Genomic DNA, 25,896 nt, shown 5'->3' with positions numbered 1-25,896 from the left:
GTGACTCATTGCTCTCCCGTCTGCGCCACAGTCCCCGGATAAAGGACTACATTGAGAGTAAAAAGCTGAGGGCAGGACTTCTGCTTCTTCTGCTCATTGCAGTTCTTCAGGTCCTGAGTGCAGAGACACTGCCACAAAGGAGAGAATTGCAGTGGTTTGAATGTTCGACTGATGCACTTGGGGACCAGGGTTTGAGTTGTTGGTCAGCCATAGAAACTCATTGGGTTGGTTTGAGGAAGTCTCACTCTCTCAGCCTCATAGGAAGGCAATGTCAACCATTCCTTAACAAATCCTGCCAAGAAAATCCCAACATTGACTACCATAAGTCAAAATGACTGAAGAGCAACAACAACAACAACAACAACAACATTGTGGTTTGTGTGGCAAATGTGTTTCTCTCTAAAAACAAAAGCATTAGACACAGATATTTACATCCATTACTATCTAATTTTAGGTCTCCCAACAGAAATGATCTTCTGACAGTCCTCTTGCAAGGACAAGAAAGATCCACCATAATTAGAGTCAGCCTCTTTACCCTGAAAGCTATTAAGAAAAGAGCACATTTCCTGAAAGAAGAAGAATCAGGAAAATAAGATTTTGTCAGCAAACAGATGGTCTGCTGCCTGTCCTCCCATCCTTTTTGCCTTGTTTTTATTTATGTTGCACTTTGAAATGGTCATATGACTGGTCAAACAAACAAATAATAATAATAATAATAATAATAATAATAATAATAATAATTATTATTATTATTATTATTATTATTATTATTATTATTATTATTATTATTATTATTATTATAAAACAAAAGCATTATCTTCCAAGGAAAACACTAGAGACCTATACACCCACAATTAGGAATAGAATGTCCATTTTTAAAAGCAGCATGCATGAGAATGCTATATACTGGAGGCAAGTGGGGAAAATTATTGCTCTTGTTTTGTGCTTAAAGGCTTCTGGGAAGCACTTGGCTGTCTGCAGTTCGGAATATGGTGGACTAGACAGTGAATGTTTGATGGTATGTGAATGCCCGACAGAAAGATGAAAGGGCCATAGAGACACAGATGCACTGGACAGCTTGTAGTTTTTAAAATGCAGTACAGTAATATTAGAAAACAATCTAAACAGAGGACCAAATGTGCTTAGTTTTGAACAAGGGCATAGATATAGCACAGATTCTACAGATATGACTGAACGCAAAGCGATTTTGCTGTTGTCTCTATTGACTAGGAATTATATTTCTACTGCATCTGGAAGTTTCCCCTTTTGATCTAGTCTTTGGATTGGAAATAGAAATAGGTGAAATAGAAACAAGCAAGCAGGAGACAGCAATATCTGGATAATTCTGCAGAGCAATGAAAGAATGGCATTGCTTTGTTAGAGGAGTCACACAGTAAATAAAACTGGCAGATTCCTCCACACATGTCTGCAAATCACAATATTGAGCCTCCAAGGTAATTTAGTCGTAGTGACATATTTTCCTCATCAAAATAGTGTAGGTGATACTGAGAGGATGAGGGAAAAATAAAGAGACGTCTAGAAAATGGACAAAGCATGTAAATATTCTATCTACAGTTAGACCTTCACATTTGTGGGCTTCCCTTTAGCAGATTTGATTATTCATGGGTTTGTAGCTGTTGCTTAACTGGCCTGGCCTTCTTACCCCATTCTTTCTGCTGCCCCTCTCTCTCTCTCTTTGCCCCTGTCCTACTCATAGTTTCGGCACCTCGTTCCCTTTCCCATCTCACCAGATTTTAAACCCTTCATTGCTTCCTTCTCCAATGTTGGATTGAGTTATGGGACTGAACCTATTGGAAGTAATGGCCACAGTGTTATCAAATTTTGTATATAATCTGATATTTGGGAGATAATCACGTTTGACTTCTGAAGAGGAACATTCTGAAACTGAAAGGCTTATAAGAAGGAAGCTGAAAGGAAGATCAGGATGACCAATTCTTGGAACACTTGGAGCTTATTCAACACCACAGTTGTTGGATATTCAAGGATTATGCATATTAAAACAATCAGGAAGCATACTACGAAGTCCAAGAGAGAAAATAACACTTATGGAATTCTGGTTAAAATAATGAAGAACAGGAATAAATGGACAGTTCTCATAATACTGGAACATATATCCCCAAAAATTTTATTGGGACTATTGCTTTCATAAATGACCTTGTAAAGTATGACTAGTGAAATTGCCAAATTTGCAGATTAAATCTAATGTTTTTGGGTGTTTAAATAAAAAATCGATCACAGAGAGGTATAAAAAGATGTCAAGTGCCGTTAAATAAAAGTAAGTGTAAAATGCAAAGGGACAAAAGAGATGTGCATTAATGCAAGCTAAGCTGGTCCTAATGACGCAGGAGAAGATCTAGACATAGTGACAAAACAGCAGAGGGAGAAGGCCTGCTCTGCAGCAGAACACTCTGTGTTAGGGGTCATTAAGAAGGGAATCCAGGATAACACTTCCACTAATGTAATGGCCTTATGGAAATTGGTTTTGCCTTCAGAATATTACACTTTGCTCTGGTTAGTGAATCCCAGAAGGGTTTTGAAAATCTGGAGAAATTGAAGAAAATCAGCACCAGAATAATTGGTGCAGTAACTTTCCTAGGAGCAAAGATTGTAATGGGTTGCTGTGAGTTTTCTGGGCTGTATGGCCATGTTCCAGAAGCATTATCTCCTGACATTTTGGCCACATCTATGTAAGATTGTAATGTTTTGAGTCTTGCTTGTAAGGTGACAGGTAAGTCAAAAGAAATCACGATAAAGTTCTGTAAAACTATAAAAAATGTGTAAACAGTGGGTAGGCACACACTTCTTTCTCTTTCTTTCATCATCATCATTAAGTTAACTGGTTGGAGATGCATATAGCAGACATGGGAACTTACTTTGTAACTAACTTGTAAAACTCAGTGGACTTTTAAGCCTACTTTTTTGTATTCTTTGCTGTTACTGATTCTTGTTTTCTTGTTTTCCGAGTGTGCATCCATACAAAAGATCAGAAGCACCAATAAGGTTAGGGAAGCCCCAGGGTTTACACAAAAAAGCATTATGAGGGGAAAAACATTTATTTTGAGTTGTACATGCTCATTGGCTACAGCATGTTGAGGAGTTTGCTGAACAGAAGAGATAGCTGATTGTCTGCCATATCCTTGGAAGAAGATGTAACTGGCTGGAAGCCTGAAGGGGAGCATTTTATTACAGATTGATCCCATGTGTTTGTTCACTGCTTAACATTTCATTGTGTCTTCCACTACTATTTTGGATAATGTTGACTTCTTTTCTTTTCTTTTCTGCAACATTGGCAAAATGCTTCATGCCAGCCTTTGTGTTCATTTATTACCTTCCGTTGTGCCTTCTCTTTCTCTGCATGGGCATTTCACATAATCCATTTGCTTTGCATAAATGGAGAAATGCCCAGCACTGGACAAGATTCAGAGAAAGCTCCAGCAATCAGGGATTTTGAATGAGATTTCTATACTAGCTCATTACCTCTTTTTTTCAAAACACTATTATGGTAAAAGTCCATTGAACGTCACTATTGTAGAACACGTGAATTAGTCCACAGCAAAATTTAAAGCAGAGCCGTTAGTTTGTTTTAAAGCATAATCACAAAGACGTTCAGTGTTGTCAAACCTGCTCTGGTGATATTTGGAAGGTGTAGGTGCATTTGTTACCTCTGTTAATCATAAGAAATATGCAGTCTCTTCTCTTTCAAGCAGATATTTTGGGTTAAATTTGAGTGTGTTGGATAAAACCCAAAGAATTGCACAATTGTTTCTGCCTGGTGGGATTTTGGACTTGAACGTTATGAACAGCAGCTCCCTTCTTGCCATGACATTTGAAACTCAGGGGACTTTGCAGTATTGTGTGTGGGCTGTTTTTGGAATTCAAAGCAAGTCAGAAGTCGTGCATTTCTGCAAACAAAGTAATTTTTTCTCTTTATTGATTTGGGCATTGCATCTGCTCTGAGTTCTGAGGTTGAAGGTGGAAATTGAACAACTTTCCAAGAGTTAGTGAACTGTAGTTTCCAACATTCCTTAACACATTCTATGCTTGCTAGGACTGCTGAGAGTTGTAGTCCAATAAGATATAACTCAACTGGAGATTTTTTTATTATTTCTTACTGAAACTCTTCACAACTGGCTCTCAGAAACTGATGGTTATGGGGGCACGTTTGTCATCATGGAAACATTAACGATCTATCTGACTTAGTGCTGACCAACTAATTCCCCATTGTTGTATTAAAAATAAAAATGTCACCAGGCAGCAAAATGTTTTGTTCTGCTTCCTTAATTTTTCTTGCCCAGTAATTGTTTTTGCAGTGGTTTTTATTGGACATGAGAGAAGCCTCCCAGCAGGATGGTAACACATTTGGGCATCCCCTCGGCAATGTCTCTGTAGACAGCCAATTCTCTCACACCAGAAGTGACTTGCGGTATGTTCTCAAGTCGCTGCTGACACGATTTAAAAAATTGCTTATATTTTGGTCTCACTCAAACCAAAATGCTCATCATCCTGTGATGTTGTCCTGTCTGAGTTGGAACTTTGAAAGTCACTTCTCGTTTCTAAAACAAATGAGTCTGTTAATGTGACAATTATGGAAAACCATTTGTACCTGAGTAGAGTAAGATGTTATTCTGGATTTTGTTTGGAAGTTGTAGTCCAATGCAGCTGGAAATCTGGCTTAGAGAGGGCCGCTTTTTTGGAATATTCAGGCATTTTAGCAATAGTTATATTTGAAATCCGGCAAATGCCCAGCAGGATCTCTTGACTTGCTGCATTGTGAAGTATAAAACACTCAGTTTCAAATGGAATTGCCCCCCACTCCAGCATGGAGGACAGCTTTGTGAGAAGCACAAATCTATATTTTTTTCTAAGTTCACTGAAATAGTCATGCTGTGGAGCATAATAAAACTGGAAACCTTATTTGGGAGTTTTATTGATTGATGGTGGATTCTCAAGCAGCCAGCACAGGGATGGCAATTAAAGCTGGCCATCCACCTTTGCAGGTTTAACTTTTGTGGATTTGTGTCAAGGCCAAGACCCCCAAATACACGCAGAGTATGTGCAAACAGTCCCACATCTGGCTGATATGTCTACAAAGATATAAAACAGTCAGAAGAATACACAAGAGGGAAATCCAAATGTCTGTTCCAAGGACAAGGGACAATTACCAGTAATATGCAAGATGCAAGGTTGACTTGACAATTCCAAAGCCGATGTCCAAGGGTAGGCCAGGTTCCAGCGATCAGGAGTCCAGGGTCTTGGCTCAAGCACTGACATTGCAGCCAGAAATCAGGTAACAAACCCCAGTCTCTTAAGTCCCACTTTCATTTGTGTTCCCTGTTGCCTGTTCTTTTCTCAGCTAGCCTCAGTGATCTTCGTAGCTGAGATTTTTTTTTTTCTTAAATCCATAAAACCAGGAACACTTCGACTGCTCAGCAGAAGTCTCTTGCATTTGGTCAATAAGCTGAGTAATAGCTCTTTCTGTAGATGTTTCTTCGTGACATGGCTGAGGGACTTGCTGTTCATTGTTAGGCTCCAGTTCTACTGCTGAGCCTTCTGTCAGCAACTCCTCATCCAAGTTCTCCATGCTGTCAATGACAATTTGACTATTTGACAGACTTGATTAAAATGTTCTCCCTAGGAATCTCTAGGTCCTCCAGTGAGACTCCTCCAGAGCTTGACCATTGGAGGCCCCAGGGATTCCTAGGGAGAGCAGTTCCACATTGAAGTTCTCCATATTTCTCCATATTATGATTCCTCTGGAATTCAACTACAGAGTCAGGCTGGAGGGCCTAGACACTCCTAAAGAGGTGTTCCCTCAGGTCCAAAAAGTCTGTATTTCTGATAGTTCCCAAAGGATCAAAAATCTTAGAATGCATCTATGCTGTAGAATTAATGCAGTTTGAGACCACTTTAATGGACATGACCCAATGCTATGGAAGCATGGGAGCTTTAGTTTCACAAGGTATTTAGCCCCTTCTGGCAAAGAGTGTCAGTGCCTCTCCCAAACTACAACTTCTTCCATAGCATTGAGCCGTTGCAGTTAACATGGTGTCAAGACATATTAATTCCACAGTGTAGATGCATGCAGAGAGTTGTCCCTATCTGGAGAAGTGTAACCCATGTTCCTGGCCATGTTATCTTCAGCCTTCTGCAGACAATGACCAGATGAAGTTGCAACACGTATAAAAGCTGTTTATATTATGTAAAAACTGGTGGAACTGCTCTCAATAATCACAATTGGTTGGACGTTTTTAGTAATTGTATGATTTCTGTCTTATAATGACCCCCAGTAGATTTCAGGAACAAAATGCTGACTTAGTCAGCCTGAAAAATGTGTTTCCTGGATATCTGACACTGCTGTGGATCTTTAATAACTGTGCTGGTGTATGTGAGGGGAGAGAGTGCACATTTTGCTGTCATTTTCTCCCTTGATTGTACCTGTGCAGGTAAGTAAAAGAAGAGAATCATAGAATTGCAGAGTTAGATGAGACCCAGTCCAAAGACCTTTTTCCAGGCAGGAACAACAATCAAAGCACTTCCAAGAACTGGCCATCCAGCCTCTGCTTAGAAACCTCTAGAGAAGGAGACTCTCAGGCAGCATTTTCCACTGTCAGAGAGCTCATACAATCAGGAAGGTCTTCCTCATGTTTAGGTGGAATCTCTGGAGCAGCAGAAAATGAACTGGCTCCATCTTCAACATGACATCCTCAGTCATATAAGTACCTGAAGAATTCTTTACTAATAGATATTTGAGCTAACTGAAGAAGATAGAGGAGTGAAAGGTGAGATCAGTTCCCCCTTGCCATATTGGTGCCCAGGCACACTTGTTTTCCCCTGCAGCATTCCTCCCTTTCGGAAGCAGGCAGGGAGAGCTCTGGGTTTGTTTTTCCACATGACTGGGGAACAATTGCCGCTTCCACATGGGACCCTTCTCCCATTCCTGGGAAACGAGTGGGGCATCATGGCCATTTGCATAATCGTCTTTAGGACTATTGTGGGCGGGCTTTGGATGCGAGTGCGGAGCGGCAGACCGGCCACCTGTCCAGAACAAATGAACTTAGCCTTTGTGCCACAGTTATCTGTGTCTCCACAGTGTTATTTCTGTGTCATGAATAACTTGATTAAAATATTATGAAACCCCGTCGTTCAGTCAGTGCTTGTGTTGAGGTTTTAATCCCCCCCTCCTTTTTGGGGAATAGAGGAATTTCCTATTTCTGTGCAAGCGCAACTAAAATTTGAAAGCTCCCCCTGTGACATAGTTTTATAACTGCCATTGTGAAATTATCCTCTTGAATATTTATTAGGGGTGTGGGAATTGGGGCTGTAACCCCTTCAAAACTTTAAAATGATTTTTCTTAATATGTCACTAATTCTTTGCCATGGAATGTAACTCTATTACAGATGTATTATATAATTAATATATTGTATTAATAGCAACACATTGTTTGTATGACTATCATACATGGATTAGATGGTTATCATATCCAAAATAAGATAACTGTGTCTAAGATGGAAGAACTTTACTTTCAACTTTTGGGAGGTTTAAAAAAAATAGATCACATATTTCATATCTATTAAGGCATCATCATTAAATTAATCTTTAATTGTGTTCTTCTCACACATCCTCCTCTTCCTTTTCAGTGGCTTTTCAGTACTATTTTCTGAAACTTCTCTTAAGTTAAAAAAATCCCCACATATTTATTTGACTGAGAATTCCCCATATAATTATTTGGCTTCCACTTCCCCCTAAGTAATATATGCACCATTTATTCAAATTCCTCTAAGTAAAGAATTCCCCAGGTACTTATCTGGCTGTGGAAGTCAGTTTATAGAAGTGTGTCTATTCATTTTGTTGATATTTGTGGACAGCATGTACCGTGCAGCTTTCAGAGTTTTCATTGCATTACTGAGATATATGTACCCCCATTTGGCTGAGAAACTATCAATATAAGATTCAGAAAATGTTCTATTAGTCTTCTAAATTGAGAAGCTTCTTTTTGTATGCTTTACAGTTGGTTTTTTTATTATTATTTGGAAACACTATTGAGACATTAAGTAAAAATACCGATCAAAGAAATATGTTGTCTTTTGTTGCTGTTATCTGCCATCAAGGCGACTTCGATGTGTGGCGACGATATGAATAAGATACCTCCAAGTCCTTCTACCTCAACAGCCCTGCTCAGGTCTTGCAGTCTCAGCAGCTTCCTTAGTTGAGTTCATGCATCTAGAATGCAGTCTTCCTCTCTTCCTGCTGCCTTCTACCTTTCCTAGCATTGTTGTCTTTTCTAGTGAGTTTTGTCTTTTCATGCTGTGGCCAAAGTAGGACAGGTTAGTCATCTAAAAAAGAGTTCAGATTTGATTTTCTCTAGGACCTATTTATTTGTCTTTTTAGAAGACCTCACTATTTGCAATCCAATCATCATAGGCGATCCCTCGTGGCCAAGTCTGATTGTAGAGTCTTGGCGGTGGGTCCGTGAGTGACTGTAGAGATATACAGTATTCTAAATTCACATGTTCACATTGAGGACATACATTTCCAAGTGGAAGGCGGTCCTGACAAAGGTTTGCTTGAGGTGCCTTCTTTCTCATGGCATGTTTCTCCCTTTTGCCCTCTGTTCGTTTCTCCTCAAAATCCACAATACTGTTGGCCACAGCTGACTTCCAGTTCCAATGCTTGAGGACTAGAGCCTCCGAGTTCTCGTGATTATACCACATTTTTTTAGGTTGGCTGTAAGCCCATCTGTAAATCTCTGTTCCTATCCACCAACATTCTGTTTTCCATTTTTGAGGTAACGGTAAAGTAACTACTTTGGGAGACAGCAATCGGACATTTGGACAGTTCAGTGAAGTTGCTGGAGGAGGATCATTGCTTCAGTGCTGGTGGTCTTTGCTTCTTCTTCCAGAGCACTGACATTTGTCTGCCTGTCTTCTTCCTAAGAGATTTGCAGGATTTTTCAGAGGCAACACTGATGGAATATTTCCAGAAGTTGATAAAGATATTTGTAGACTATCCATGTTTCGCAGGCAAACAACAGTATTGGGAGGACAGCAGCTTTGTAAACAAGCATCTTGGTGTATCTATGAATGTCCCGATCCTTGAACACACTCTGCTTTATTCAAAAAAATGCTGGACAACCATTCACAGAAATTGGAAATACAATGGAATGGACAATACTGACTTTGGTGTTCAGTGGTGTATCTTGACTCTTGAGCATCTTGATTACTTCCTTCATAGCTGTCCTTCCTAGCTCTAGTCTTTTGATTTTGCAACTGGAGCCTCCTTGCTAACAACAACTCTAGGAAATCTTTGGACATTTCAACTTTTTCAGTGTCTGCACAAGAAAACATTTAGGTAACAATGTCTAAAAACCTGTATCAAATAATCACACCCCAGTTCCCAGATCAGGAGCCTGCATTATTTCAGTAGACAAGAATATGCAGAACTATATGCAAAACTATACTGTGATATCATTCTTATTATATATATATCAGATTCCATAAGAAACACGGATACATACTCGTAAAATTTAAAGCAAGCTTATCAAATGTACTTTAATCTTTCTAGAATGTACAAACACATATGTGCACATACTTTGCCACAAGTTGGCTCTTTAGTTCGCTTCTTCCTGCCAAAAGCGTGGTATTTACATGCTCCAACCTATAACTAATTGGCATTATGCCTGCTATACTGTAAGGAGTACTGTATGTTCTTTATCGCATATCAGTTTGTTTCTGCCTTTTGGAGGTGAGGGACACAAAACCTATATGCCTCAAGTGAAACATTTATGAAGCAAGTTACTTGTAAAATGTGGTACTAAGTGTAAAAAAAACCCTGCAGCATTCACGGTGCTGTGTCAGTTTTCTTCTGTTACTGCAAACTCTTTGTTATTAATGTACAAAGTCAGATCCAAGCTGCCCTATCGCTAAAAAGGAAATTCAACTGTGGATATGTTAAGCTGTTTGAATTTACTGTCTTAAAATTCTAGTTGAATGGACATAGTCTAAGACACACCTTATCATTTGACAACTACATCTTCTCATGGAGCAACATGCATCACATACCACACAGGAGCAGCTTTGAAGGGAGAGGCTTTTATCCCCTCCATTTAAAACACATCACCTGGGCTTTATTCTAGTAACATTTGAGAAGTATGGTACATATTGTTTCTTGACCATTAAAGATTTTGCTCCTTGCAAAATAAATGCTTCTCTAGACATTTTGGAAAGTTTTGGTGCAGCCTTCAGTTTCTTCGCTAGAGGTACCTTTTCAGGTGAACATATGTCACTTGAGGGTTGTTGTATGTCTTTCGGGCTGTGTGGCCATGTTCCAGAAGCATTCTCTCCTGACGTTTCGCCCACATCTATGGCAGGCATCCTCAGAGGTTGTGAGGTATGGCTCACTTGACTTTGTTCTGGCTAAATCACCCTAAATTTTGGGGTCTATATGCCAAGAGAGCCAAGGGCAGAGTTGACCACCTCTAGTTCGTTTGTAGATTTACCTATTTTCAAGATTTGCCTCCATTGTGAAGGTAGAGCCTGAGTTTGGTGTTGGATGACTTCAAGTTGTTTCCTACTTATGGTGACCTATCACAGGGTTTTCTAGGATTCAGAGTTAGTGACATATCTAGTGTCATCCAGTGGATTCCCATGGACAAGTGGAAAATTAAACCTCAGTCTCCAGAGTCATAGTCCAGTACTTAAACCATACTGGCCCTTTGTGCTTGAGTACAGGGTAAATATTGGGAAGAACATCCTGATGAGCAAGAGCTGTTTGAGAGTGGATTAGGCTACCTTGGAGGGTAGTGAATTCTCCCTCATTGGGTAAGCAGGGATTGGGTGGCCAGTTAGTTCCCTAAATTGTTGTAGCTGTGGATTTTTGCACTGGCTAGGATTAGATGAAATGGCCCTTGGGAACTTTGTGTTTCCATGATTTGGAAGCTGCAGTCAATAATGTGTGTGTCTGCTTTCAGAGTGCAAGCTGAATTTGAAATTGCATCAAAATATATTCTGCTTTTAAAAATAAAAGGGATGAATACTGGCCTGAATTCAATTGTAATTACCAATTAGACTAGATTCATTGAATGAATGGTACTTACATAAGCATTATCAAGTTCCTATTGAGTAGTAGGCAAACTGTGATTGAGACTAATTGGATTTAGGCCATTTTTATAGAACTTTAATTGAATTAATTAATTTATGCCATTTATATAACAGTCTTCATATTAATTTAGCAAAAGTTGCCTTAGTAAGAAATGTCACTTTCCTTTGCTTTATTTTAAGAAATCTTACAGCACTGAAAAGAAATCCCATATTTTGTTAGGTAATATTGCCAGTACTAACAGTTTAAAGTTGCCACCCATAGAAAAAACAAGAAAAGTAAGGAAATCTATGTTAGCAGTGTATTTCATCCTTTGCGACCGCCGCCTTTGGAAAGCAAACTGGGTGTCACTGTTTCATCTCTTGCTTTTTAAAAAATTTCTATTCAATCAGCTTTTAAAAAAAGAATCCTATGGTCAGTTTGGCATGTGTATAAAATCTGAAGTATTTCTATCTAGCTTTGTTGCTGACAAAAAGCCTCACTGACTTTACAACCTCAGAAGAGAAAATATTTTCAAACAGATTTTTCCTCTGCAAATGTGTTGACACCTAGCAATTCCTGGGTGTTTCAGCTTGTTACCTTTTGGAAAGTGAATGCAAACACATCTGCAGTGGTTACAAGTCTGTCGGGTATTCAGCCACGCAGGAAACACAAAGGAGGCCTTTTCTATTTTGAGGGAACATCTTGGTTGCATTGGCCAGAGCCCTTTTAAAAGGAATCTGTTTAAAGTGGCCCAGCTCTCGCTTCAGACTGACATAGTTCAAATACTTCAGTTATTACTGTATATTTTTAAACATGACCACTACGAGCATGTGAACTAAAAGGGACTTTAAGTCTTGACAAGTTTTTTGTTTGAAGAGGAGCTGAAAATCCTGGAGTAGTAGACCCCTTCACAGTTTTGATTATATGTGTTTGTTTAGAAAAAAAATGAGCTAGCAGAATTGGTGAAGAAATGAAAACCTTGCCAAAATGATTAAAGGCATGAACCGTTTCAATGTAAAACGTTATGCTAGAAAAGAAATAAAATTATTGCTATGCAGCTTCTGTCACCTCCAACAATCATGCCTTGTGGCCATACTGGCTAGAAAATACAGGAGTTTTAGTCCAACAACTTTTTGAGGCATCTTATTTTTGGAGGAAGGTGGTAATTCCTGGCCAGCAGGTCAAGAAAGATTCTCATTCTGGAGTGACCAGCTTACTACAGATGTACTTTGGATTTAAAATGATCAGATGCAAGAGTGAATTGGACACAGATCATTTCGTAAGAAGGAAGTCACTCCAAGTCCCAATCTATGTCACAAGTAGAAATAGATTGAGAGTTGGAGTTACCAACTTCCTTGCCATTCATATAAGGTGAAACCTTTGACATTGTTCTCCTTCTGTATGTTCTGACTTGCGGTGCCTTTTAATGTTCCGAGTCCTCAGAGTGAACATCTGCTAAAATAACCACAAGTGCAGTAGCTAAACAAGAATGCCTTTTCTATGGTATGAATCCTTTTAAAAATACTATTTTACTATCACTCACATAGTTGTTATTCACCTGTATTAGTTACTGGAATACAAATCGCTCTGTATCTCCTCTCCATAAAAGCGGAAGGCTGCATGTAACGAATATTGATCAATCAAAAGGGTATTTCTGAAGGATGTAGAAAATAACCTGTAATTCTGTAGAACTAGTTTTTCCAGACAGAGATATCATGAAATGTATAGGTCTTAGTTTGACCGCTCACAATGCATTTTTGTAAGTAGGACTTATACTGGTGAGTTCTGGGACCATTTGAGGCAATTTGAAATATCAATATCTGTCTCAAGGCCTAGAATCTACCATACATTCAGAGTAAAAGAGACCACAAATCAAAATGAAAGGATAATCCAGTCAGTAAGCAAGCACAAGTGAAGCAGGAAGGCGGTTAGGATTGAAAACAGAGGGAAATAATGTAGAGTGGGTCCTTGGTGTCCACTCAAGTTTGGTTCCTGGATCTTCGTGGATATCAAAATCTGTGGATGCTCAAGTCCTATTATATACCCTTTATATACATTGTCAAACTCAAGGTGGATTTTTTTGTATTAAAAAAGATTTTCAAGCTGTGGAAGGTTGAATGTAGAATCCGTAGATATGACTATATATCTAAAAGAATCATAAAATTCCAGGGTAATGTAAAAGAGAAGCTAGGTGAAGCCCCTTTCTTAGATGAATACAGCCAGTCTGCTTTGAAGGCAAAAACGGTGGTGGAAAAATCCAAGTGGAAGAGGTGTAACTGTAAAAGGGAAGAAAGCATGATTCAGCTTCCCTGTCTGCCTCATTCACCACAACTTGGTCCCCTGATCCTGACGCATCCTTCTGGAGAGTTGTACCTCATCTCTGTGCCATCTCCTCTTTTTAAAAGTGAGTAAGAACATTTTTAACAGCACGTTGAACAAATCAAAACAACATCAGGTTAAAATCCGACCTACAACACCTGATCCATGACTAACAGCTTCTTTCTTAAAGTCTTTAGAACCATTTTATGTATTGGAAGCACTCCTTAGCCTGGTAGTGCTCCCAAGACTATGTGGAACATGCCATGGTTTGGATTGCAAGTCGTTTGTCTAGAGCAGGGGTCCCCAAACTAAGGCCCGGGGGCCAGATGCGGCCCATCGAAGCCATTTATCCGGCCCCCACAGCACAAGGGCAGAAGGGGGTTGGGCTAAATAACCCAAGGGGTCTCTTCTTCTCTTACAACCCTTATTATTATTGTTGTTGTTGTTATTGTTGTTGTTGTTGTTGTTGTTGTGGCTGGATGGCCATCTATCAGGGATGCTTTGCTTGTGCTTTTGGTGCACAGAGGCAGAAGGGGGTTGGACTAAATGGCCCAAGGGATCTCTTCCAACCCTCTTCCTCCTCCTCCTCCTCCTCCTCCTCCTCCTCCTCCTCCTTCTCCTCCTTCTTAACATTGAGGCTGGATGGCCATCTATCAGGGATGCTTTGCTTGTGCTTTTGGTGCACAGAGGCAGAAGGTGGTTGGACTAAATGGCCCAAGGGGTCTCTTCCAACCCTCTTCTTTCTTCTTCTTCTTCTTCTGCTGCTGCTGCTGCTTCTTCTTCTTCTTCTTCTTCTTCTTCACATTGATGCTGGGTGGTCATCTGTCAGGGGTGCTTTGCTTGTGCTTTCGATGCACAAAGGCAGAAGGGGATTGGACTCAATGGCCCAAAGGGTCTCTTCCAACCCTCTTTTTTATTGTTATTGTTGTTATTTATTTATTTATTTATTTATTAATTATTGCTCGGTGGCCAACTATAGTCCAACGGTCTGAAGGATTGTGAACTGGCCCCCTGTTTAAAAAGTTTGGGGACCCCTGGTCTAGAGTGTAGATTGTCTGAGGTATTTCCATTTTATTTTATTTTCATTTCAATGGGATTGAAGGATGGAAGAGACTTGTTCCTGAGATTTGAAAAGCTGCTGCCAGATGTATCAGGCCTGGCCTGAAGCAGCTTTATGTCTTCTTGTATTTGGAGGTCACAGATGCATTTCACTTCTCTGCCTTTTCTGAGCACTTTGAGAAACCGAGAGCCAAGAAACAAAGTCATATAGCACCAAGTATCTTTCGGATATCTATTTTGAGTTTTGCATGTCATTTGCTTGCCTGTTTGCTCAGTTGGGTGTGATCATTTCTGAGCTCATTATAGTTTTCCATGCATTGTGTTATTCCGAATATTTAAATTCAATCCACAGCTAACATTGGGCACAGGCTGACAATCCACTCATAATTCCCCTACAAATCCTGATGGCCCTCCATTGCTTTATTCCATCACTGTGGAAACTACCTGATCAGTTCCATCCTCTCTGCTTTCTGTTTTTAATCGGTTTTTAATCCTTATGACGAACCATCCTCTTATTCCAACACAGAAAAGCTTACTTGGGCATCTGTGGTAATGAGGGATTTGGTTCTTTAGATCCCCTCCTTCAAAAGTGGTTCAATATCTGTCTGGTGTCTTATGGAGTGAAAATCAATGCAGAACAAAGCATTTGTCTCAGCTCCAATTTCCTTGTCATCTTTCAGTCTTCTTCCTAACATCCCAAGCACCTTTCTGGCTGATTTCTTGATCTCAACACATTAAAATGAATGTTTTATTTAGTCATTTTGTACCTATGATCCTCATTCTTTGCACCTGCCTTATTGCCAACTTATTGTGTACCATTGTGTTTTTTTTCTTTTCCTAACAGGGCAAGATTTCCATGTTTTGAAAGGAAACCCCCTTCAATAACATATGTCAGAATTTAGACAGCAAATATAGCAGATATCTTCAGGATTTTCAGTGCAGGGAAAATGATCACTTTCCTTTTTTAATTCATTTTTATAAAGATTGTAAAAAACAAAGAAAACAATAGTACTTATACACACACACACACACACACACACACACATAACATACTTAAAAAACAACTACATAACTAACTACACAATTTCTTCCGACAAATATATATATCCTTACTCTGATTACATGCAAATGAAAGAGAAACATACATAAATCAGATTTTAAAAGGGTCTCCTGCGTCCCTTTTGTCAGTTTCACTATAACATTTTTCCTCCTTAAAGCCAGTAAATTATTTACTTCTGTTTATTTTTACATTAAGAAATTATTATCCTGACAGTTCATGTCTCTAAACTTGTACATAAAGCCTTTTCTTCTCCCTCAGATATATATTCATAAAAAGGTTTCTATTTTATTTGGAATGCATCCAGTGATTTATCCCTCAACAAAATGGTTAACTTGTCAATTTCTATTGCTTCCCACATCTTCCCACAATACTCACTTTCACAGTTGGTTTCAAAACATACTTTGTCACATCATAACAAAAGTAACATACATTATGGCATAAAGTTTTTGATAGTCTTTAAGGTGCTACAAAATACTGTTTATCTTTCCATGCTTTCTTTGTTGTTCATACTTCTGCAAAATACTCTTAGAAGAATCAGTGTTCCCTTTCCTAAAAGCTTGTATCTCATTTTTGCAGTATTTGTAAGCCATTCTTTTTTCTTTAGACCAAAAATGCTGAAAAATGCTTTCCATTGCTATTTTTCTACTTCATGCACTTTGTATAAAATGAGGAGTCCTGTATTCTTAATGTGATTGCAATTAACATCCTAGGAAGACTTCTGAAATAACATTTGGAAGGCTTAATTCTATATGATTCAGTTAGTTTACTTGACCTCTTGGAAATTAGGCACAATAGTCTTCATTTTTGGCCTTCTGGTTTACTTGGCTTTACTATTCACCAGGAAGATATGGCTTCACTTGCATATCCATCCTCACCTGTTTTTTGAGGTGCCGTTTGTGTGGTTTGCGGAAGTGGAAATACCAGCAGCAGTTAAAGCATTTTATGCTGTAGGCCTTATGCTTGAACTTTAACATCCAGGCAAGTCTGAAATGCTCACTTTTGCAAGTTGCACTTTTAATTGCTATTCACTTGTTGATTTTCATTACATTTAATCTGGATGAACATAAACTAAGCATGTATAGAGCAGCAGGAACGTGTGTTTCAAAGAGCTGCTCTAGAAATACTTCGTACTGCCCTCCACATTCACTGGGATTATTGGCACAGAAGGAACTCCATGAAAGTGAAAAACTGTGACTAAAGAAATTGCTATTTTTTTCTTACTTTATGAACTTCTAGTTCTTCTAGCATGACCTTCACTTGAAGCTAAGTATAGAATCGTATTGGAGGATCTATGACATCGATGAATCCATGACATTTCTAAAGAAGTATTCTTTCTAGAGATCCCTAGGGGACTGTAGAGCAGGCATAGGCAAACTTTGACCCTCCAGGTGTTTTGGGGAGTTGAAGTCCAAAATACCTGGAGGGTCAAAGTTTGCCCATGCCCACTGTAGAGGGACAATGGGAGGCCCTGGAGACTCCCAGGCAGAACATGTTTAATCATAGCCTCAAAAGTCCAAGTGTTAATGTGGAGGGGTGGTTGAGTTAGTTTCAGTCCAAAAATAACCCTGGTTATAACTGGTCTCCAAAGCTAAACTTTAGGAAAAGTGGCAGTGCGAGTTAAAGTTTTGCTAACACAACATTTTCCTAGTTACAAGCCTCACCAATAGAAAGCCAAATCCTTACTTGCGATGTCCATTAATTAGGAAAAGCTACTAATTGAGGTCTTAGCAGGCATCTGTAAAAGGCCTGTAAGCTGCTTTCCTATAATTTGTAGGGTTAGTATAATCAAGATTTTCTTTGCACAGCATTAACCCACAAAGAGGTATATGGAGTGCCCTATAATCAGTTCTTCCTTTTAGCAGCTGATGTTTCTTCAGGCTTGCAAACACCATTTTAAACATACTGTACCTTCACAATCCCAAGGAAAAGAAGAATGGCTTTTGTTCTTCAAAATTACAGGTATGTTTCCTTGTGAGATGGAGCCTGTGACCCTTTTGTGCCAGTCTCCTGAATGGCAGAGGATGCACCGTTTCCTTTATCAAGTATCCCATTTTAAAAGGGTTGAGTAATCCGCACCCAGTAACCACAAAGGCTGCCCTCTGTGACCTCCAGTCCCGTCCAGCAGGAAGATGAAATCCCTTAAATGCATGTCTACAACTAGTAGTATGTCTTTCCCCTCAAGTACATTAAAAGGCATAAGCTTACATACTATCACATTATATTGATGCCATGCTGGGTCTAGGGATATATTTGTGGGAATGTGAGACAATGATCCATTTTGCTGGCAAGGTTTAGTCTCCAAAGGCAGAAAAAATGGAAAACACCCATTCGTTTATATTATGCTGTACTTCTAACAGGAGACCTGCAGGATCAGAATTAGCTGGAGGATTTGAGTGAAAGGGACTGTTTAATGGGTTAGGGATTAATCATGGATCAATATGCAGACCTGTTAACTGTTTTCCATTTGAGAAATACTTGGAAAATACAAATATTTTTAATCTGGTCAGTTGACAGTCATTGAAAGAGGAGAGTAAGTAACAGTCCATGAAAAATATTAGCCTGCAATTCTCTAAAGGTGCATCCTGACTTTTGAACTTTAGCTCTCAAAGGGGCTAACAGTCAGAATAGGCCTGGGATAAGAAGACACAAGGGGCCTAAATGCCCTAAAGACACCAGATTCCATCCGATCTTGGAAACTAAGCAGGGTCAGCTCTGGTTAATACTTGGACGGGACACCACCAATGAATACCAGGGCCTGAATGCTACTTTGTTCAGAAGAGGTAGCTGAATATTTTTTGCCTAAGAAAATTAATGGGTTTTGGCAGGCAGCGTGAAGGCACATACACACCCATAAATATCCAGCTAGAGTGAATAAAAACGTAGTCAGCCCTCCACATTCGCTGAATTTAGGGGAACAGGACCTCCATGAAAGTGGGGAAAAATTCAAATAAAGGTCTTCCAGCACAACTCTTTTTCTGGAAGCTGACCATGGCATTGCAATGGAGGACCCAGAGAGTTTTAGAGAGGTGTTCTCTGGAAATCTCTAGGTCCCCCAGCGTAAGTGGAGGACCTAGAATTTCCTAGAGAGAGCATTTTTAATTTGTACATCAAAACCACACATTGAGAAATGACTGTGATCAGTTCCATATTACAGATGGGATGCTGAGACTAGGGCAATGACCTATTTCAATTCATTGAGATTATCAAGCCTAAGATTGAGACATACAGACCAAAGGTTTCTTAATCATCTCAGTTGCTTCAGTCTCATTCTGGAAGTATGTAGCTGAATGTGAACACAGCATAGATAGACCAGAGGTGCATCTCCATTATAGAATTAATGCAGTTCAACACCACTTTAACTGTTTACTCAATGCTGTAGAATCATGGGAGTTGTAGTTCTAAAATGTTGTTAGCCTTTTCTGCCAAAGAGTGCTGGTGCCTCACCAGACTACAAATCCTAGGATTTTATAACATTGAGCCATGGTAGTTAAAGTGGTATCAAACTGCTTTAATTCTAGAGTGTAGATGTATCCCAGAAATCACTCAGGCACACTGATGAATCTCTCAGTGGTCGTCTTCCTATCATGCAATGCCTAGCCAACTGAGACGAAGATTTCAAGGTTTGTGCATAAGATATTTACAGTGTGCTGTAGCACATTGAAGAAAGGTACAGTAATGTCCTCATTCAAAACAGTTCAAATAACACATTTAAGAAACACAAATAGAAATTCCTCTGCCAGCTTAATTTTTGTTAAGGGCTATTACAGATGCAGTGTTCTGCAGGAGAGGATATCCTGTTAAGATTATACTAAAACATTTATTTTGCAATATCGCTGTTAGATGTGAAATATCTGGAACACTTAATAATGATCTTCAAAGAGGTTTCCCTGTGGGAAGCACAAGGCCAAATGGATCAAATTTATAATAGTTGACAGGCTGGTCATTTTCCAAGTCTTGCTCAGTGACCTTCCCCTCTTCTCCCAGAGGGGCCTGTTTTGCTCACAGTGCCCTCACAATGCCTGCAGATCTCAAACACACTTTTTGTTTTCATTTTCACATACCTAAATAAAAGAAATAATTGCACCTGGGCCATGGTTCAACTGTTCAATTTTCACATTCTATGTATCTTTGGAATTACTATGTTTTGAAAATTACCAGTATTATGAAAAACAGGGCAGTTGGAAACACTTGTGACATTCATTTAATGATGATGATGACGACGACAACAACAACAACAACAACAACAACAACAGTATTACCTGCCTTTACTTGTGGCTCAAGACAGGGTACAAAATAGCTAAAACAGTGAAGTAAAACAAAGCTCTATTAAAATACATATAAGTTAAGTAAAGGTAAAGGTTTCCCCTGATGTTAAGTCCAGTCGTTTCCGACTCTGGGGGTTGGTGCTCATCTCCATTTCTAAGCCGAAGAGCTGGCGTTGTCCATAGACACCTCCAAGGTCATGTGGCCGGCATGACTGCATGGAACGCCGTTACCTGCCTGCTGGTGCGATACCTATTGATCTACTCACATTTGCATGTTTTCGAACTGCTAGGTTGGCAGAAGCTGGGGCTAACAGCGGGTGCTCATTCCGCTCCCCGGATTCGAACCTGTGACCTTTTGGTCCACAAGTTCAGCAACTCAGCACTTTAACACCGCCACCAGAGGCCCCTCTGCATATAACTTAAAGGTAAAGGTTTCCCCTGATGTTAAGTCCAGTCGTTTCCGACTCTGGGGGTTGGTGCTCATCTCCATTTCTAAGCCGAAGAGCCGACGTTGTCCATAGACATCTCCAGGTCATGTGGCCGGCATAACTGGATGGAGCATCGTTACCTTCCCACCGGAGCGGTACCTATTGATCTATTCACATTTGCATGTTTTCGAACTGCTAGGTTGGCAGGAGCTGGGGCTAACCGCGAGCGCTCATTCCGCTCCTGGGATTTGAACCTGGGACCTTTCGGTCTGTAAGTTCAGCAGCTCAGTGCTTTAACACACTTCGCCACTGGGGCTCCCAACATATAACTTACACACAGGTTAAGTCAAGTTTAACTTGTGAATTTTACCCTGCACTTTATCAGTAACTTTTAACCTGTATTTTAACCAACATATAACTTACACACAGGTTAAAATGCAGGTTAAAAGTTACTGATAAAGTGCAGGGTAAAATTCACAAGTTAAACTTGACTGGGTAGGCTTACTGGAAGAGATAGGTATTATGTTGGGTTGCTTTGAGTTTTTTGGGCTGTATGGCCATGTTCCAGCAGCATTCTCTCCTAACATTTTGCCTGCATCTGTGGCTGGCATCCTCAGAAGTTCTGTTGGCAATGATTCTGGCTAAGAAGGCCTTCAACAATACAATTATTATGTTGTGTCTTAAATTCTGACTGCTCATTTAGCTGTGGGATTTCTTCCTTTGGCAGGTCATTCCATAGTCTTCTTGGGGCAGTCGATGAAAAGGGGGTCCTATGGGTGACAACAAGATGTGTTCTAATGATTCTATTTCATTTCCTCTGCACGGGCATAATCTTTGGGAGTAGGGGAATAGGTGTAACATGCTAACTCCTGGATGTTCCTGTAACTTGGATGTTCTGCTTTGAGTCCCCTCCAAGGTGGAGAAAGGCAGGATACAAATGGGGTTAATAATAATAATAACTAATCTGACTGCCATGTTTTGAACTAATTGGAGTTTAAAACTTTGTGCAGGAGTAACCAATGTAAAGTGCATTGCAGAAGTTCAATCTTGAGTTACCAGAATGTGCACTATCATTTTTTAGGTCCTCAAATTCTAAGAAGGGTCGCAGCTGGCAGATTAGCCGAAGCTGGTAGTAAGCACTCCTGACCGTGGCATCTACCTGGGCTGACATTTGGAAAGACAAATCCAGGCACCCTTATCCCAAGCTGCGGACACAGTCTTTCGGGGGAGTGTAACTCTGTCTAGAACTGGCTGACACACTTCCATCCCCAGATGAGGACCCTTGATGGCAATCACCTCTGTTTTGTCTGAATTCGTTTCAGTCTGTTTCGCCTCGTCCAGCCCATTACCTCCAAAGGAGACATGCTAGGAGGAGACATGCTAACCTTAGCTAAAGCTGTTTTGGCTAATATTAAACATAGTTGTTGCCTGGGAATCGGCTCACGTCTCCTTCTCTGGAAGTTTTAAACAGAGGCTAGATGGCCATCTTTCAGGAGTGCTTTGGTTGTGTGTTTCTGCATGGAAGAAGGGGGTTGGATTGGATGGCTCTTGGAGACTCTTCCAAATCTGACTGAGTCTATGAGAAGGATTTCAGGAGCCACATGTCTTGACTACTGTAATGTGCACTATATGGAGCTACCTTTGAAAACTATTTGGAAATTTTGTTAGGTTCAAAATGCTGTGTCCAGATTTCTGACCAAGACGGGTTATGGGTATTGTAAGGCTCCTCCTTTGGCAACTTGTCTATTTCCAGTCATAAATCAATTTCCCAGTTTTTAGCTTTAAAGCCCTACATGGCTTGGGCTCGGACAGTCTGAAAGACAGCATATCCTTGTATCCCTTAAAGTGAGCTTTACCGTCTGTAGGGGAAGGCATTCCTTGAGTCCCTGTCCACCTTTGCATGTACGGCTGCTGAGGATTCAGCAAGTGAAGATGATTTTATTCAAGTGGGCATTTGAATTTTAATTATGGAGCAGTCATGTAAGTTGTAAAGCAGCGTGTTAGATGTTTAATCATTTCTTGAAATTACGTTTTAAGTAGATTTTTTGCTCTTTTCAGTCATGCTTTTTAAATAATATTGCCATTTAGTTCTCTTTCAACTTTTATAAATGAATGCCTTAGTTTAATTTTTTGAAATTATTCGAAGCCACCCTGAAGCCAATCATGGGCAAAAGGCAGGGTTTACATTCAAGAAAATAAGTAAATAAATGGTAACCTAAATGTGCAGTGGCTGAAAATGCTGTGGGTGAATAAGTAGAAAAATTCTCATTTTGTCCAGTCTATAAGAGTTTATCATGAATATAGCACTTCTGTCCTCTACAAGAAATAATTTCAACTTATGCAACTATATTATAGAAAAATAGCTTCCGAGGCTTACAAGTTAGATTCACTCCTTGAAAAGTTTCACTGCCTTCTGCTAATAAAGCGGATTATCTTAACTATCTTCTTTGATTCTCTGTCAGAAATATTTGGGAGGACTACATTTGGACTGAATTTAGGAATTTCGGAAAGGTCAGGAGAAGAATTTAAGTATGCCATAATGTCAGAAAGAGGATATGTATTGTCCACTGTTTACACCTTCTAAGAATGACGCTGTTGTTTGTTTCCCTGGCCTGATCAAAAAATAATACATTTATGGCAACCTTTCAATCTCTGGTAACAATTACTTTCATTAGAAAATAATAAGAAAGTTGCTTGTTGGCAGAATTCCAGAGGCTGGGAAAGACATGGCTTTGCCTTTGAAAGAAATTTGATACATGGAAGTCAGTCTGGGAAGCTTTTAAAAGCATGGCTGTCTGTTAGCCGTCAACTAAGCAGATAGGTCATTTCAGTCCCCCAAGATCATGTTGCTGGATTCACACCAAACTAGGCTTACAAAGCAGATATTTGACATTGTCACTGCAAGAACTATATAAATAATGTCCTTGGGTTTTAAAACAGATAAGCCACCTGGGACAAAATTTGTCAAGCAAATACTTTGTATTAGTGTTGGTGTTCTCTGTTTTGCAAACTAGGAGGGCTGGCCGCTACTCTGAACAACATTGTACCTAATGCAAACATATATTTTCCTCTTCGTTGGATATTGTGGAATATTTTTGATTCTGGACCTGCAAATGCTCTTGTTAATGGAATAATTTAAAATAAAATTATTGAAATTATTAGCTCCCTTCTTCGCTGCAGCACCACACTGCTGGATCATATTAGAAGTTTTTCACCAGTGGGTTGCTATGCGTTTTCCAGACTATATGGCCATGTTCCAGAAGCATTCTCTCCTGATGTTTCACCCACATCTATGGCAGGCATCCTCAGAGGTTGTGCGGCCTGTTGGAAACTAGGCAAGTGAGGTTTATATATCTGTGGAAAGTCCAGGATGGTAGAAAAACCTCTTGTCTGTTTGAGGCAAGTGTGAATGGTACAGCTGGTCACCTTGATTAATTCTTGCTATTAAGGCCATTCACACTTGCCTCAAACAGACAAGAATTCTTTCTCCCTCCGTGGACTTTCCACAGACATATAAACCCCACCTGCCTAGTTTTTAACAGAGCTCACAACCTCTGAGAATGCTTTCCATAGATGTGGGTGAAATGTCAGGAGAGTATGCTTCTAGAACATGGCCATACAGCCTGGAAAACTCAAAGCAACCATAGAATCATAGAGTTGGAAGAGACCTCACAGGCCATCCAGTTCAATCCCCTGCCAAGAAACAGGAAAATAGCATTCAAAGCACCCCCAGTGATTCTGGCTATTAAAGCCTTCAACAACACATTTTTCACCAGTTCTCACCTGTGTACATTTTTGATTTATTGAAAGTATACCTCACCTTTTTCCCAAGATGGGATCCAAGAAAGCTGAAGTAGCATCCAAATACAAACAATATTGCCTGAGAAGTTTCTGTGGTATAGTTATTTAACACCGCTTCAAATTTTAGCAAAAGTTGATGCCATTACAAAGATGAAATTGTTATTCTAATTGAGCAGTGTTTTGGGGAAAGACCTTTGAAGTTTTCCTCATGCCCATGCACTTGGATTCACCTGCCTCAGGTAGTCTTCCACTTCAGGAAACACTTAAATAATAAAGAGTGTCTATTTAAACAGACCATCTTGTACAAATCAGCCTTGAAAGGATTGAGCATTCAGGATTACCTGACTTACGTGGCAAGAAGAAGAGGCCTGACTGAGGCTCCTGAGGTGTGTTCTTGCCTATTCAGTTCTCCAATCAGCAAGAAATCCATGTATCAGGCTGTGTGATGCATCACTCTGTGGAACACTATTCAAATCATTGTAGTCCTCATTCATTCAGAAATGTCGCAGAGGCAACGCTCAGTCTCTTGTTTCAAAAGGATGACAGCTTGTTAAAAATTGTTTCCTTACCAAACTTGTCATGGTAATATCTTAGAGAAGAATGGGAAGACCTATCTAGATCCATCTTCTGTGACTACAACTAACCTCTTGAACTTGTTATTGTTGTTGCATGCCTTAAAGTATTTTATGACTTATGGCAACCCTATCATGGAGTTTCCTGGCAAGATCTGTTCAAAGAGGGGTGTTTCTTTTTTTGAGTTTGGGGGAACGTGACTTGCTTGAGATCACTCAGTTGGTTTTGTGGCTGAATGGGGATTTGAACCTTGGTTTCTGGAGTTGTAGTCTGACACTCAAAACACTCCACCCCGCTGGCTCTCAGCACTGTCCTCAGCTCTCATGTCATTGTTGCTTCTGAGGCTGTCTATGCTTCCACATGCTGCACAGCTGAGAAATGTACAAAGCTGCTTGCTTATTAGCTCAGCTACAGAAAAATTGGTTTAAGCATTATACCTATATCAAGGGATTTACATGTAGCGTTGAAAGAAAGTTTGGTGATGGGCTGGGAAAATGGTAACTGTGTGTTGCCATATTTATTAGTGTATATTTTGAACCATTTTTCACTTTCCTTCCATCAGCTTGAGGACATTGCAGCAGAAGTTATCACAATACTTATGTCTACACATAGAGACATATACAACTATTAGGTTAATATAATTTCTACTGTAATGGGATCCCCCTGGTGCATTTAAATATTAGAGTCCTGACTGTTTGAATTAAAAGGGTGCCAAGTGACCCATGGGCAAGTCCTGTGCTTACTCCTGGGCCTCGTTTCCAATGAAACTATGTCGAAGGTTAAACTATTGGTCGATTTCCCAGTTGGAGCCAAACAGTGATGGTCTCTGTCTCAGGGACCTTTTGAGGGAAGAAGCCGCAAGTGGCCTTGAGCACAGAACAAGGAGAACCTTATACTCTACACTGACTAGGAATACAAACTGACTGTGGTGCTGACTGAAAAAGAGCTACTGTCACCACCATTTATGACTTCCTACGTGACATATCCAAAAACTCAGAAGTTCAAGTCTTTTAACTTGGCATACGCCAATGGCAGGACTGTTTTTCCTTCTAGCTTGATGTGTGTGTCATTGATCTTTCCAGCCCTGTCCCAGGGAATAAGGATTGATTGCAAGTTACTTTCATTGGTTTTAGGACCATGTCAGCTCAAACTTAACATGGGTTAGTTGCTCAGTGGTATTCATGTCAAGAACTCCCTCAGCCATGCCCTAATAATCTGATTTACCAATATGCCAGGCTGGTTCCAAATCACCTTGTGCAGTTCTTCCTACTTACTCTGCAATTCTTCCAAAAA

The 25,896-nt window shown here is 39.8% G+C and overlaps 1 protein-coding gene across 2 annotated transcripts in view; it reads left to right on the top strand.

Moving 5' to 3' along the window:
* Positions 1-25,896, top strand: part of fchsd2 (FCH and double SH3 domains 2) — a 181,986-nt gene that overhangs the window by 68,289 nt on the left and 87,801 nt on the right. The gene's annotated exons all lie outside the window — the stretch shown is intronic.

Source organism: Anolis carolinensis, chromosome 3 (genome assembly GCF_035594765.1).
Source record: "Anolis carolinensis isolate JA03-04 chromosome 3, rAnoCar3.1.pri, whole genome shotgun sequence".
NCBI classification, from domain to species: Eukaryota; Metazoa; Chordata; class Lepidosauria; order Squamata; family Dactyloidae; genus Anolis; species Anolis carolinensis.
Note: the sequence above shows the minus strand (reverse complement) of the source record. Positions and strands in the feature narration are given on the sequence as shown.